Below are 14,208 nucleotides of genomic sequence, written 5' to 3'. Positions count from 1 at the left end.
GCAGGTAAGTCCTAAGTTCCCTATTGCCTTTCCTCTGCTCTTGAACCAGGTGTGGGCTCCTCTTCACCTCATTACTGCTTCCCATCTCCTCCCTGGTGTCCACGTGTTTGCTGCTGTTCATTCTCATCTCTTCTGGCTCCAGTTCCTCCCCAGAATCCAAAGCCACTGCAGGACAGCTGGGCCCTGTATTCACATCCAACAGTCAGAGTTCTCCCATGCTTCCCCGCAACACATCGGCCAGGCGCACGTCCACATGGACGCCAGCCCTCCTTCCACAGCCTTAGCATCCTCAGGCCTCCCGAAGATGGCTTCCACACAGTTAACCTTCAGTGCCTACGTTTATGCGATGAAAGAGGATGGACATAGCAACCTCTGTGAGTGGTGCTCAAACCGTACATTCTTTTTTTTAAAATTTTTTTTTAATGTTTATTTATTCTTGAGAGAGCGTGAGCAGAGGAGGGGCAGAGTGAGAGGGAGACACAGAATCTGAAGCAGGCTCCAGGCTCCGAGCTGTCAGCACAGAGCCTGACGTGGGGCTCGAACTCACCAACCATGAGATCATGACCTGAGCTGAAGTCGGACGCCTAACTGACTGAGCCACCCAGGCACTCCTCAAACCGTACATTCTTGATTCTCTCAGGCTCTCCCTCCAAGATTCCAGGAAGCTCTCCTCTGAGAGCCACTTGCAGAGGCTGGAGCCTCAGGGGCAGGAAGCAGGAGAAAATACTGAGAATCTGGACTATAGGTTTGTCTTGCAAGGTTATATGTAGATCCTCTATTTGCAAACAAGTTTTTACCAAGCGCTTCTTATCTAAAGGGATGCTAAACAGCAAAAGCTTATGAAGTAATGAATTATCTTAATGAAAAAATGAAAGCTACCTTTCCCTCAAAAAATATCCTCCACGACCTTCCATTTCTTGAGCTTGCAGACTATGTCCTACTTGTGTACAATACGCTACCAGGCATATACTACGTGAGCAATAAATTTGTTAATGAATGAATGAACAAACTGATCAAGAGCATTTCTTCAGGCTTTGGATATGCTCTCTGCTTTCAATCTACCATTGTCCAAACAAAGCAAAGGAGGACAAATTAAGTGAACATTTTGAAGACTGCCATAAACATTTATTTGGCCTAAGCAGCATTTTTTTTTTTAAGTTTCTTTAGAATATGTACATTCTCAGGGTGCCTGGTGGTTCAGTCAGTTAAGCGTCTGACTTCGGCTCAAGTCAGGATCTCACCGTTCATGGGTTCAAGCCCCGCGTCGGGCTCTGTGCTGACAGCTCAGAGCCTGGAGCCTGCTTCAGATTCTGCATCTCCCTCTCTCTCTGCCCCTCGCCCACTCATGCTCTGTCTCTCTCTCTCAAAAATAAACATTTAAAAAAAATTATAGAATATGTACATTCTCAAAATTGCCAACGCCCAATGACTATACTGATTACCTAATAATTACCCAATACAAGACAAAGTGGATATTAACATCCACCGTTTTTATTGTACAAATTCCTTGCACACAGCCAAGAATCCAATAAGCATCTAAATAAAAACAAAACCAAAAGAATGCCTCTAAATGAAATAAATTGCAAAACAGGTCTGTGCTATTAAAAGCATGCAGAGTAAATGGAATGAGACCACTAGGATTTGAGTCAGTAACAGGAGAGAGGATGTAGACTGGCACTAAGACATAACAGACACTATTTTATGATGGGGAGCTGGGTATTATAGTGACTGTTTATTTGTTTGTATCTAAGCAATATATGTACATAGTAAAAAAAATTATGGCAATAAAAAGTTTACATGGAAAGCAGACCCCTGTTGCTCTGCCCCTTTCTACCCCTTCGGCATATACTGAGAAGTCGCTATTTCTAACTCACTTTATTGTTTCTTCTGATAATATTCGACTCCATTTTTTCTAAATGATATGCAAGTATTGCCTGACAAACAGGAAGACCAGCACAGGCAGAGGTGTCCACTGTATCAAGACCAAGAGGACATGCCCAGCATGAGGCTGCAGATAGATGCACAGGGGCGGACAAAGTGCCCAGCACAGGCAAGTCTCTCAATTCCAAGGGGGCCCTTACACACAGTCTAGATCTAGCGATCTGAGCAAGACATGCATGTGGCTGGCCCCCCAGCGCCTGCATGGCTCAGTCGGTTAAGTGTCTGACTTCGGCTCAGGTCATGATCTCGTACTTTGTGGGTTCAAGCCCCGCGTCTGGCTCTGTGCCGGCAGCTCAGAGCCTGGAGCCTGCTTCGGATTCTGTGTCTCCCTCTCTCTCTGCCCCTCCCCCTCCCCCTCAAAAATAAATACACATTAAAAAAAATTGTTTTTAAGCACTGGTCCACCAGCTGCTCCAGGAGTCTCCCATGAGTTGGCTACCAGTCAGTTTCCCCCCAAAGCATGGTAAGCCCTGGGCAACCTGAAAACAATCAAGCATCCTCTCCTCTAAGTTAAATCTATAAACTAGCCTCCGCTCCAGACCAGACCCTTCAGCTGGCCAGTGGGTCTTCCACCATCTCTTTTAATAGTATTTTCCCCAGCATGCCTGGTTTTCGGTACAACCCTTGTTTAGCTGACTTCATCATAGTAGTGCCTGAGTCATCGCAGGAAAACATCTCAAGTCAGATTTTGAAAAATGCCTCAATGCAAAAGTTCCTCCTTATTCACCTTGAGGCTACACCACACATGCTGGGAACCAGTACAAGGTTGGTAGCAAGTAATAACCCCACTCAAACTAGATTAAGCAAACACAAGTGGGGAATTTATAGAAAGGACACAGGGTGTCCTGTAGGATCTAAGGATAATGGGCAAGGTCTTGTGGAGGCCTAAAAGCAAGGGTGAGAAAGCCACTGGGAAACACAAAAACCATACTTCCTTTCCAGTCCCATCCCCTCACTGCAGTGGTGAACAATCCAGAGGCTTACACTGAACTCACGGTACACGTGGTCAAGAGTGGTCTAGAATCCTGGAGCACCAATTCCAAACTCAGAAATCACTGGCCCAGCTTGGTTGAGATATTTTCCCCTGTTCCGATCAACAGGGCATGGAGGGAAGGGTGGGCTTAGGGATCAACGTCAGAGGCTCCCAATAAAAAGGTGTGTAGTTGGGAAGGAAATGATGGGTGCAGGAAATAAGTAGCATTCCTACTACAGTATACAAAAGCCAGTTTTTCTAGCTATTAAATACAATTGTAGAATTCACAGCCAAGGGAGTCTTAAAGATCATCCTACTTAACTCTTGTACTTCATAGATGAGATTCATGACCCAAGAATGTCATTTTGCATTTATTATTGTTGTTTGATGCTAGTTTGTTTTCATAAGATTTTCTTGTTTGCTTGTCTTCTGAAAAACAAGATTGTCTTTTCTCTTAAACATAACCATGCAGCACATACAGGGTAGGGCCACTGGAGCATTCATATTCTAGCTGAATTCAAATCCTAGCTCCATCATATACTGGCTATGTGACCTTGTGGAGGTTAATTAACCTCTCTGTGCCCCAATTTCTGGCTTCACAAAATGTGAATAATAATGTGACCTACCTCCTGTGAGTACTGTGCATTCTGAGTTAATATGTGTAAAGTGTGCAGTATGGTGCCTGACACATACTGAGAGCCATAAAAGTATTACGTGAGTCATCATGTAAATACTTGTATCATGTGAATACATGTAAATAGCTTGAGACAAATGCATTAGCCAACAAAATCATATCAAAGCATCAGAGTAGGAGCCATTAAGTTGCAAGAAAGCTAAAAGTAGGTATTTATTTCTAACAAAAACTATTTTCTAATTTTTCCAACTTAGAACTCTTCTGCACTATAGAAGAAAAAAAGTAAAAAGAAAATAAGAATAACTGATAATTACAACACTCAAAAAAAAAAAGCATGGGTAGATTGATGCATTTTTTCAAACTATTTCTGTGCATATTTATGTGCATAGTTGTGATCACACTGTATATATAATTCAGCATGTTGCTTTTAGCCACTTCACATTATAACATATGCATTTTTCCTATATCACTAAATATTTTCAAATGCCTCCACTTTAATGGCTCTGTAATAGTCAACATATAGATATAAACTGATTTCCTGAAATAATTCCCTACTTGGAAAACACAGGTTGTTTCCAATGTTTTTTTAAGATTTATTTTTAAGTAGGGGCGCCTGGGTGGCTCAGTCGGTTAAGCGGCTGACTTCAGCTCAGGTCATGATCTCACAGTTTGTGGGTTCAAGCCCCGCATTGGACTCTGTGCTGATAGCTCAGAGCCTGGAGCCTGCTTCAGATTCTGTGTCTCCCCCTCTCTCTGCCCCTCCCCTGCTCATGCTCTTTCTCTCTCTCTCTCAAAAATAAATAAACATTAAAAAAAATTTTTTAGAGATTTATTTTTAAGTTATCTCTACATCCAACATGGGGCTCGAACTCACAATTCCAAGATCAAGAGTTACATGCTCTACCAACTGAGCCAGCCAGGTGCCTCTTGTTGCTTCTAATTTTAAACTCTCATACTTTTTATACAGATTACCAAATTACTAAATTATTTGCTTCAGTTTAGTCTCCCAACAGCAAAATGAATGAGTGTCTTCCTGCAAACTTACCTGAAATGAGTATTATCATTTTTTAAATCTTTCCTAAATGGGTAGGTACTAAAAGACATGTCATTCTTATTTTAACGTGTATTTATTCCGTACTAATGATATTAAATATTTTTCCATGTCAGCCATTTAAAATTCCTATTCACAATATGCCAATTCATGTCCTTTGCCTATTTATATCTGTTGAGATCTTAACCTATCCATACGTATTAGTAGGAATTCTCTATATTGTTAGGATGTAAACTTCTGTTTTGTTATAATAGTTTTCCCAATTTATGTGCATTTTCAATTCAGTCAGAGACATTTTTGCAGACAAATTTTTAAATCATTATATCATGAAATCTGTCGATGTTTTTCCTTAAAATTTCACATCTTTCTTGTAGCTTAGATAGGTCCCTTTATTCAGCTATTAGAAAATCCTCTTTTACATTTTTTTCCTTTTATTTCAATACTATTGTAGGGAAGAGAGTGGGTTTTTTTTCTATCTAAAATATTTTGTGGGACACCTGGGTGGCTCAGTCAGTTAAGCATCCAAATCTTGATTTCAGCTCAGGTCATGATCTCACAGTTCATGAGTTGGAGCCCCACATCAGGCTCTGCACTGGCGGTGTGGAGCCTGCTTGGGATTCTCTCTCTCCCGTCTCTCTCTCCGCCCCCATCCCACTTGCTCTGTCTTTCAAAATAAATAAATAAACTTAACATTTTTTTTAAATAAAAACAATATTCTGTTATAGGTAAAGATCTAAATGTATGTTTTTCTTTCCCAACAGCTGACCAATTGTCCCAGTCTCATTTATGATGAACCCAGCCATTCTCCAGATTTGTACTACCATTAGTTACTGAATTGTTATATTAGGATCTGCTAAGGCTCTTTTGTCCTGATTAAACTCAGTCAACCCAAGTTATCTCCTGCCTCCTTTTGCTTTGAGCATTTGCACAAGATCAGGCATGGACGTAGTGAGGCAGACAGAATCTGGTCCAGGAAAGTCATCCGGTGTCGACTGCTGAGAACTTCATTCCATCTGGTTGTTGAACTTCTGTCTCTACCATCCCATCATTCACCCTTGATGTCCATGATCCCACGTGGCCTCTAGCTGGTATAGACCATCCACATCTACTGATAATGCCCCATGTTACTCCCTCCAGGACCCTTCCAGGCTCCTGGCCTTGTCTCAACACTTCTGCCTCTCTCCTGGGATCCTGGGAGACTTGAAAGTCTGTCTCAAGTCATGCCAGACCTAGACATGCCACCTTACCTCCCTTATGTGGCCTCTCTAGTGCCACGATGGCCTCTCACTACAGTAAGCTCTGGAAAGCAGGGCACAGACCCACTCAACTTTGAAGTCTCCCTAAATGTATTTGGCATTGCTCACACCTGCCACTCCCACAGTAACTTTGGGGAGACTACACCAGAGGTTTGCCCTGTGGCTCTCCTTTCTGCCTCTCTAAACTCTTCTTCCTCCTCCCCTCCACTAGTTAGTCTCTACCTTACAGAATCCTTTGCCCCTCCCAGCCCAATGTCGTCTTTGACCCTACCTTCTCCTTCACTCCTTGTGACAAGTCCATTACCAAGCCTATTGGATTTCACCTACTAAACATCTCATAAATATACTCAGTTCTGTGTTTCCCCTCCCACCCAGGTGGAAGAACCCATCTTTCACTGCCTGTACTTCTTCAATGGCACCTAGCAGGTCTCCCTCAGGTACTTTTGCATGCTTTCAATGCATTTTCCTCACAGAAGCCACTGAGCTCTTTAAAACGCAAATCTGATCACACAACTCTTACTTTGTGCACTTTGGCAAGGCCAGCAAATGTGAGTCCCTGCCCATGTTGGCCATGTCCAATGGAACCTTCTCTCTACCTGCTAGCCTCAGTCCTTACAGACTCATCCTCCCCCCATTCCAGCGCCTTCACCCATGTTCCTTCCTCTGCCTGGGACGCTCCCCTGAAGTTTTACTGTCTTTTTCCCTGCCCTCACCTCCACCCCCACCCTTCATCTGGCTTACTCATCACGTCCTTGGAGAGGAAGTCTTCCTCCTCATCAGAGCTTAAGTCTCTCATAGTCACTGCCCAAGAGCTCTGTGAAGACAGGGACTATACTGATCTTACTTGCTACTTCTCTGGTATGTAGTATACAATGGGGAATTAATGGATGAAGAAATGAATGAATGAATGAATGAATGAATATAAAGCAAGGATGCAGAAGATCCAAATAGAAACATTTGTCTCTTTTTAATTTAAAAAAATTTTTTTAATGTTTATTTATTTTTGAGAGAGAGAGAGAGACAGAGTGTGAGTAGGGAAGGGGCAGAGAGAGGGAGACACAGAATCCGAAGCAGGCTCTAGGCTCTGAGCTGTCAGCACAGAGTCTGACATGGGGCTTGAACTCACAAACTGCAACATTATGACCTGAGCCAGTCAGATGCTTAACAGACTGAGCCACCCAGCCGCCCCTCTATTTTTTTAAATGTCTATTTATTTATTTTCAGAGCACAAGAGAGCACAAGATGGGCAGAGAGAGAGGGAGAGAGAATCACAAGCAGGCTCCACACTGTCAGCGCAGAAACTGACACACTCAATTCCATGAACTGTGAAATCGTGACCTGAACCAAAATCAAGAGTCGGATGCTTAACTGACTGAGCCACCAGGCACCCCATCTGTCTCTATTCAGTATCAGTCATCATTTCTTAAGTATTATTTTCCCAAGTCATGCACCCTAGTTTATGACACTTAGCTTGCGGTTGATCAGAATTTCCAGTAGTGAATTGGGCATATTTCTTTCCTTGTACATAATTCCACAGCTTCTATTTACCTATTCTACCAGAGGCAGAAATGGAAGAGTAAATTCTAAACAAACGTAGGAGGGAAAGAGGGAAATTAGGCCTAGAATGATACACACATCAAAATGCACTTGAGGGGCACCTGGGTGGCTCAGTCTGTTAAGCATCCAACTCAATTTCGGCTTAGATCATGATCTCAGTTCGTGGAATAAAGCGCTGCCTGGCACTCTGTGCTGACAGCGCAGATCCCACTTGGGATTCTCTGTCTCCCTCTCTCTCTCTGCCCTCCCTGCTTGCACTCTCTCTCTCAAAAATAAACATTAAAAAAAATGTACTTGAAAGTTTATCAAATGAACAAACAGAATAAAAACCTCAAAACTGGGTGCCTGGCTGGCTCAGTCAGAAGAGGCTGCAACTCTTGATCTTGAGGTCATGAGTTTGAGCCCCAAGTTGGGTCTAGAGATTACTTAAATAAATAAACTTACAAAAAAAAAAAAACTGCAAGGCTACTTCAGTTACACAGAATCTGGTCTTCCCCCTGCTCTCGGCCAAAAAAATGTGGGGGAAGGGGACATCCAAAAATAGAAAACACAAAGAGCAGCATCTGCTACGTTTTTTGAGGTGGTAGCAATGGAAGGAAGACGGTTTTCTGAAAAAACTCAAGCAATAAATGTCTCTGAACGCTCAAGCCCTAGACCTTTTATAATCTGATGACAATCTGGAAAAACTGCATTATGAGCATACACCCTTGGCCTTGTCTACACAGAATGAACAATCTCTTTTCTCTGGCAAATGTCAGCCGTCTTCTGCAACACCACTATTTTCACGCAAGTCTCACAATCCAAAACCGTTATGTAAGCCACAACACCTTAACACGAACTTATTTACTCTTAATAATAGGAAAGTGCTTTTTTTTACTGCAATGAAACCATAAATCTGGCCTGTTTTGCTTCAGTTCATTTGTTTGGAAGGCCATCTGGCAAGATTATTCAACACAATGCAGACAGACTCTTCCTCAGCACGAGTCAAATATTTTCTGTTTCAAGGTTGATGTTGTGCCTAAGGCTGGGATGTAATTCTTTTTTCATTTTCTTCTCTTGGCTTTTTATAGCCACATAAACCAAGGATTTGACTTAGAACCTCTTGTACATGTTTATTCAACATATGATGATAACGTAATAAAAGTGCTTCCAAATGGCACATTTGAAAATCGGTGTCATAACTTTAGAGAGACCAGAACTGGCTGTAGATACTTCTGCCTTGTAGGACAGAGGGACCATTCATCCCTAGGTAGACAGGTCTTTGGTTTTGAGGAAAACACTTCAGAGAGCTTTGACAGTTCTTTTTAGTAGAAAGAACGGAGGCTGTTTGGGCAAGCCTGAATGGCCAATTTTTCTGCATAATACACAAATGGAATTTGGACAGTTGGGCAGCGTATGTGTGTGTGTGTGTGTGTGTGTGTGTGTGTGTGTAGAGGATAGAGGACCTGGGACTGGGAAAGGAAGCAGGGAGATCTGAGGAGAGTTCGGTGCTGTCCAATAGAACTTTCTAAGATGATGGAAATGTTGATGTTTTGCTCAGTGTGGTAGCCATTGGCCTGTTGAGCATTTGAAATGTGGCAACATGAGTGGAAATCTAAATTTTTTTAATTATTTAATTTTAATTTAAATTGCCACATGTGGCTAATGATAATCCTACTGGATATTGCAGAAAAGAGGATTCACATCAACCCCTCACCCTCCCCAGACCTGAGGCACAAACAGCAAGGAGAGGCCTGAAAGCTCCAGAAAGAATCTCCCAGGGTAGGGACACTCAAGGACTTTCAAGAAGGCAATGAGTGAGTGATAGTCAATTTTAAGTTGCTGCTTGCTCTGTTTCCTTTCTGTTATCCACAAACCTTTCATAAACATCTCCTGTGCTGAAGTGACCATTCATCTCAGCTTGCCTGGGACTGCCACTTTGTGTCTGATGTCCTGATGTAATTACTAACAGTAGTCCTGCTTTACTCTCAAGTGTCCCACTTGGACAATGTATCATATCTACTCCCTTCTTATGCACATAGCCTTGTATTGGTGGTGCTGTAGAGATCTAGGAAAGGAATGTAAAGACAAGCTTCAACTTCCCCATCACCTCTCCCTAGCAGCCCTGTGCAAGAGCTGGGGGGAGGGGGAGGCAGAATCAGCAGCAGAAGAGCCAAGCAACATGGCGGACCAGGCCACAGGGCGGCCAGGCCAGAAGTGAGACCAAACCCCCCTTCCCCCAAATAAACTAGGGGAGGGTGAAAGTGGGGAGAGAGAGGAGGGGGAGAGAGCCAGTTACCAAAAAGGAAAGAGAAATATAGTTTCTCTGGCATTCTCAAGTATTCCCAAGAAAAAGTTGGACAGATTAAATGTCTTTCCGCTTCTGTTTTGGTAAAATCCAATATTAGAATGCAGAACACTCTACTACAGTTAAACCTGTAATAACACTTACAAATTTTCCAGGCATAATTAAAGTTTAAAGTAAAATTATCTGAGACTTTCACAAAAATACAATAAAACCAAACTTCCACATAGAAGGTAAACTCAACAGTTCTATAGCCTGAGCTTTAACTAAAATATATGATTCGGCATTGATTTCTAAATTTAGATTCAACATTTTGTTTGTTTGTGTGTGTTTTTACCGTGTGTGTGTGTGTGTGTGTGTGTGTGTGTGTGCGTGCGTGTGGTCAGGATGCTTAAGATCTACTCTCTTAGCAAATTTCAAGCATATAATATAATATTGTCTCCCCATTTCCCCTACCTACCAGTACCTGGTAACCACCATTCTGCTCTGTTACTAGGAGTTTGGCTTTTTTTTTTAAACTACTTATGTTATTTCCATATCTTGGCCATTGTGAATAATGTTGAACATGAGAGTGTAAATATCTCTTCAAGATAGTTATTTTATTTCCTTTGGATAAATACTCAGAAGTAGAATTACTGACTCCTATGGCCGTTCTATTTTTAGTTTTTTAAGGAACTTGATTTTGTTTCCAATAGTGGCTATACCAGTTTACACTCGCACCAACAGTGCACACAGGCTCCCCTTTCTACATGTCCTAAATGACACTTGTTATCTCTTGTCTTTTTGATACTAGCCACCCTGACAGGTATGACGTGATTTCTCATTGTGCTTTTATTTACATTTCCCTGATGATTAGTGATGTTAAGCATCTTTTCAAATGCCTGTTGGCCATTTGTGTATCTTCTTTGGCAAAATGTCTATTCGGGTCCTTGCCCATTTTTAAATTACTTTTTTTGTTCTACTTCATGTGTGTTTTTAAAGCCTTACACAGAACATTAAGTGATTCCTCACTTAGTAGATTTGTAAATAAGAACTAGACATTTTTAGTAAGTATATCAGTCTTAGATCCACTGTACATGAGACATTTGAAGAATAATTCACTGTCATTGACTTCCAGACATACACAAGATGTATCTTTGTCCTTTTTGTGACCCAAGTAGATAAATACTTAGTGTATATTTCACCTAAATATCACTGAGTTGATAGTGGCAAGAAACAGAAGGGCAGAGTGATTAAGCAAGGGGGCTCTGGAGTCAGACTTCACGTTTGAATCCTGGTCCCACCAACTTAGTTTTCTCATCTGTAAAATGGGGATACTTTTAGTAATTACCTAATGAGGCTGTTATTAGGATTCAATTAAATAATCTGCATAAATCACTTAGCACCATTCCTGGCAAACATAATATGTGCTTAATAAGTGCTAACTGTGATAATGACGATAATGAAGAGAACGATGATAATGAGTGATTAGTAAAGAGAGAGATAAGAAAATTTGAGGCTTTAAATATAACCTTGAAAACAAGTTACAAAGACATACTTTAAAAAATGAGTCCTAATTGAGGGTTCCCTGTTGCTGCTCTAAGGTAACAACTTTGTAAGTCGTTTATCCCCCATTCCCCTTTCCACACACTGTGGCAAAATTCTTTCTGTTTTCTAATAAAATATGAAGTCCTTGAGGGAACAGATACATTGGCACATATTTATATCCTGACAACTAGCAAGAATATTTGAAATATGGAAGGTGATTAATAAATATTTATTGATATCAGTCATGCAACAGTTATTGACTAAGCATCTGCCACATGACCAACACTGACCGCACTAGATGCTAAGGACACACACCTGGCTCACTGTTGGGTTTAGCAAAAGGAGAAGTTGATCACACAAAGTCATTCTATTGTCTTATGGGCAGGAAGAGAAGAAACTGGCTTTTTGCCAATAAATTTGGTATTTACTTCCCACAGTGTCCACTTTTTGTAATCCCCTCAATAAGGGGAACTTAAAGAACCCAGGAGCCTCTCCTAGGGCTGGCTTCCCTGGGAGGCAGAGGGAACAGTGCAGCTGTAGGGGCATCCCCAGTCAACCACGGGCTGCTTTTAAGGGTGTACATCACAGGTCAGAGATACGAGACTAGGAACACACAGATGAGTGCAGAGGCCTGCCTAGCTTAGAAGCTCCATCCTTCAAGAACTATTTCTACTGGAATAGTCCCAGAACCACAGCTTGCCTATCAGCTCGTGCCCACCATGCTCAGGAAGCCCCAAGCTGTGCCTTCTCACCAGGCAGGTATATTCATTCATGGACCTCCCAGTCCATACTCCGCTTACGAATCACAAACCTCCCTAATAACACAGCTAGCATTCACCTCTGTTGCATTTCCACGCAAACAGAGCTAGAAAGTTAACCCAAGGTCATTTTATTTTTCATAAAGAAGGAGAAAGTGTTTTGTTAACCTTTCACTCACAAATCCCCATTCTTTTTTATTTTTATTTTTTTTTGAAAAGAGAGCAGGTTTTTACTTCTGGCAAAAAAAGAACAATAACTCATATCTTAGACATGTGGTGCAAACATTTAAAAATTTTTAAGATTAAATAATGTTTAAAAATCTAAACAGATAAAAGAACAGGTTATCTATAGCTTACAGAAATTGAGGTGATCTTAATTCCCCATGACACTAAATACCAGAATGAAATGGTAAGATTTTGTGGAGCTTATACTTGAATAAGAATTCAGCAAAGTTGCAGGATACAAAATCAATGCACAGAAATAAGTTGCATTCTTATACACTAATAATGAAGCAACAGAAAGACAAATAAAGAAACTGATCCCATTCACAACTGCACCAAGAAGCATAAAATACCTAGGAATAAACCTAACCAAAGCTGTAAAAGATCCGTATGCTGAAAACTATAGAAAGCTTATGAAGGAAATTGAAGAAGATATAAAGAAATGGAAAAACATTCCATGCTCATGGATTGGAAGAACAAATATTGTTAAAATGTCAATACTACCCAAAGCTATCTACACATTCAATGCAATCCCAATCAAAATTGCACCAGCATTCTTCTCAAAGCTAGAACAAGCAATCCTAAAATTTGTATGGAACCACAAAAGACTCTGAATAGCCAAAGTAATATTGAAGAAGACCAAAGCGGGAGGCATCACAATCCCAGACTTTAGCCTCTACTACAAAGCTGTAATCATCAAGACAGCATGGTATTGGCACAAAAACAGACACACAGACCAATGGAATAGAATAAAGACTCCAGAATTGGATCCACAAAAGTATGGCCAACTAATCTTTGACAAAGCAGGAAAGAATATCCAATGGAAAAAAGACAGTCTCTTTAACAAATGGTGCTGGGAGAACTGGACAGCAACATGCAGAAGGATGAAACTAGACCACTTTCTTACACCATTCACAAAAATAAACTCAAAATGAATAAAGGACCTGAATGTGAGACACAAATCCCCATTCTTGACCCCTTATTGGAAATCGCCATGAGAGAGAGGTCTCTGATGTACCCTAAACTCAGTATATACAAGACCCACATAATTCTCCCCTCTCTCCTTCCTTGGACACTTTATGTTCCCTGTTTTAACCAACACAATCATCATCCATCCAATCATCCTCTGCATGGAATTCTTCCCATGGCTTCCAATTCCAAAGTCCAGGGCATGACAATCAGGGCTCTTCAGAACCTAGACTTGGTCTGCCTCCAGACTCTTCCATAGCCCCCTACCCGTTAGACAGAGACTATTTGTCATCCTCCCATACGCCATCCTTAGAAAAAGCCTAGAACCTTTGTTCAGACCTGGAATAGCCTTCTACTGACAAACAACCGGTCAACCAAGAGCTTCAAACTCTTGAAAAACCAATTCAAGCATCACCTCTAAGAAGACACAAATTCATTCCCAGGACAAACCTATCATTCCCTCCATGTTCTCCCACAGCACACTGGAGGCCTCCCTTGCAGCATTGTCCATGGGGTTGTGGTCCCCATCACCTGCAGAGCTGCTGCAAGGAAAAGGCCAAGCCCTATCCATGTTGCCTTTCCAGAGCCATGGATACATCTTTGCACATGGAGTACCTCAAGGTCTACTGGCTTCACTGCAAATAGTAGCACTGAAGCTGTGCCTTAAGAAACTAGTAGAGCTTCTAAGACAAACAAGGAGAAAAAGGCCCAGAAGCAAGAAAGTGGAGGCTCAACAGTCCAGTTTGCTAACACCTGGGTCCTTGGAAGGAAATAGACATTTCAGATTCATTGTGATCCTATCCTAGCCTAAGAGACTTAGCCTTTATCAGTAGGAAATGGCTGTAATTCACAGTGAAAACTCTGCAAAGACTTGAAAAAAAACTAAGAGTTTATGCCACAAGTCTCTAGGTGTGATTATTTCTAAACAGTAAAATACATAGGTCTTTTGGGAACAAAAAAAAAAGAGTTTCTTAAATCAAGGCTCAAAAAGCTACACAAAGGATATATTATAAGAAGTACTAAGGTTTTTTTTGTG

This window comes from Prionailurus viverrinus, chromosome F2 (genome assembly GCF_022837055.1).
Source record: "Prionailurus viverrinus isolate Anna chromosome F2, UM_Priviv_1.0, whole genome shotgun sequence".
NCBI lineage: Eukaryota > Metazoa > Chordata > Mammalia > Carnivora > Felidae > Prionailurus > Prionailurus viverrinus.
This window is presented reverse-complemented; position numbering follows the sequence as displayed.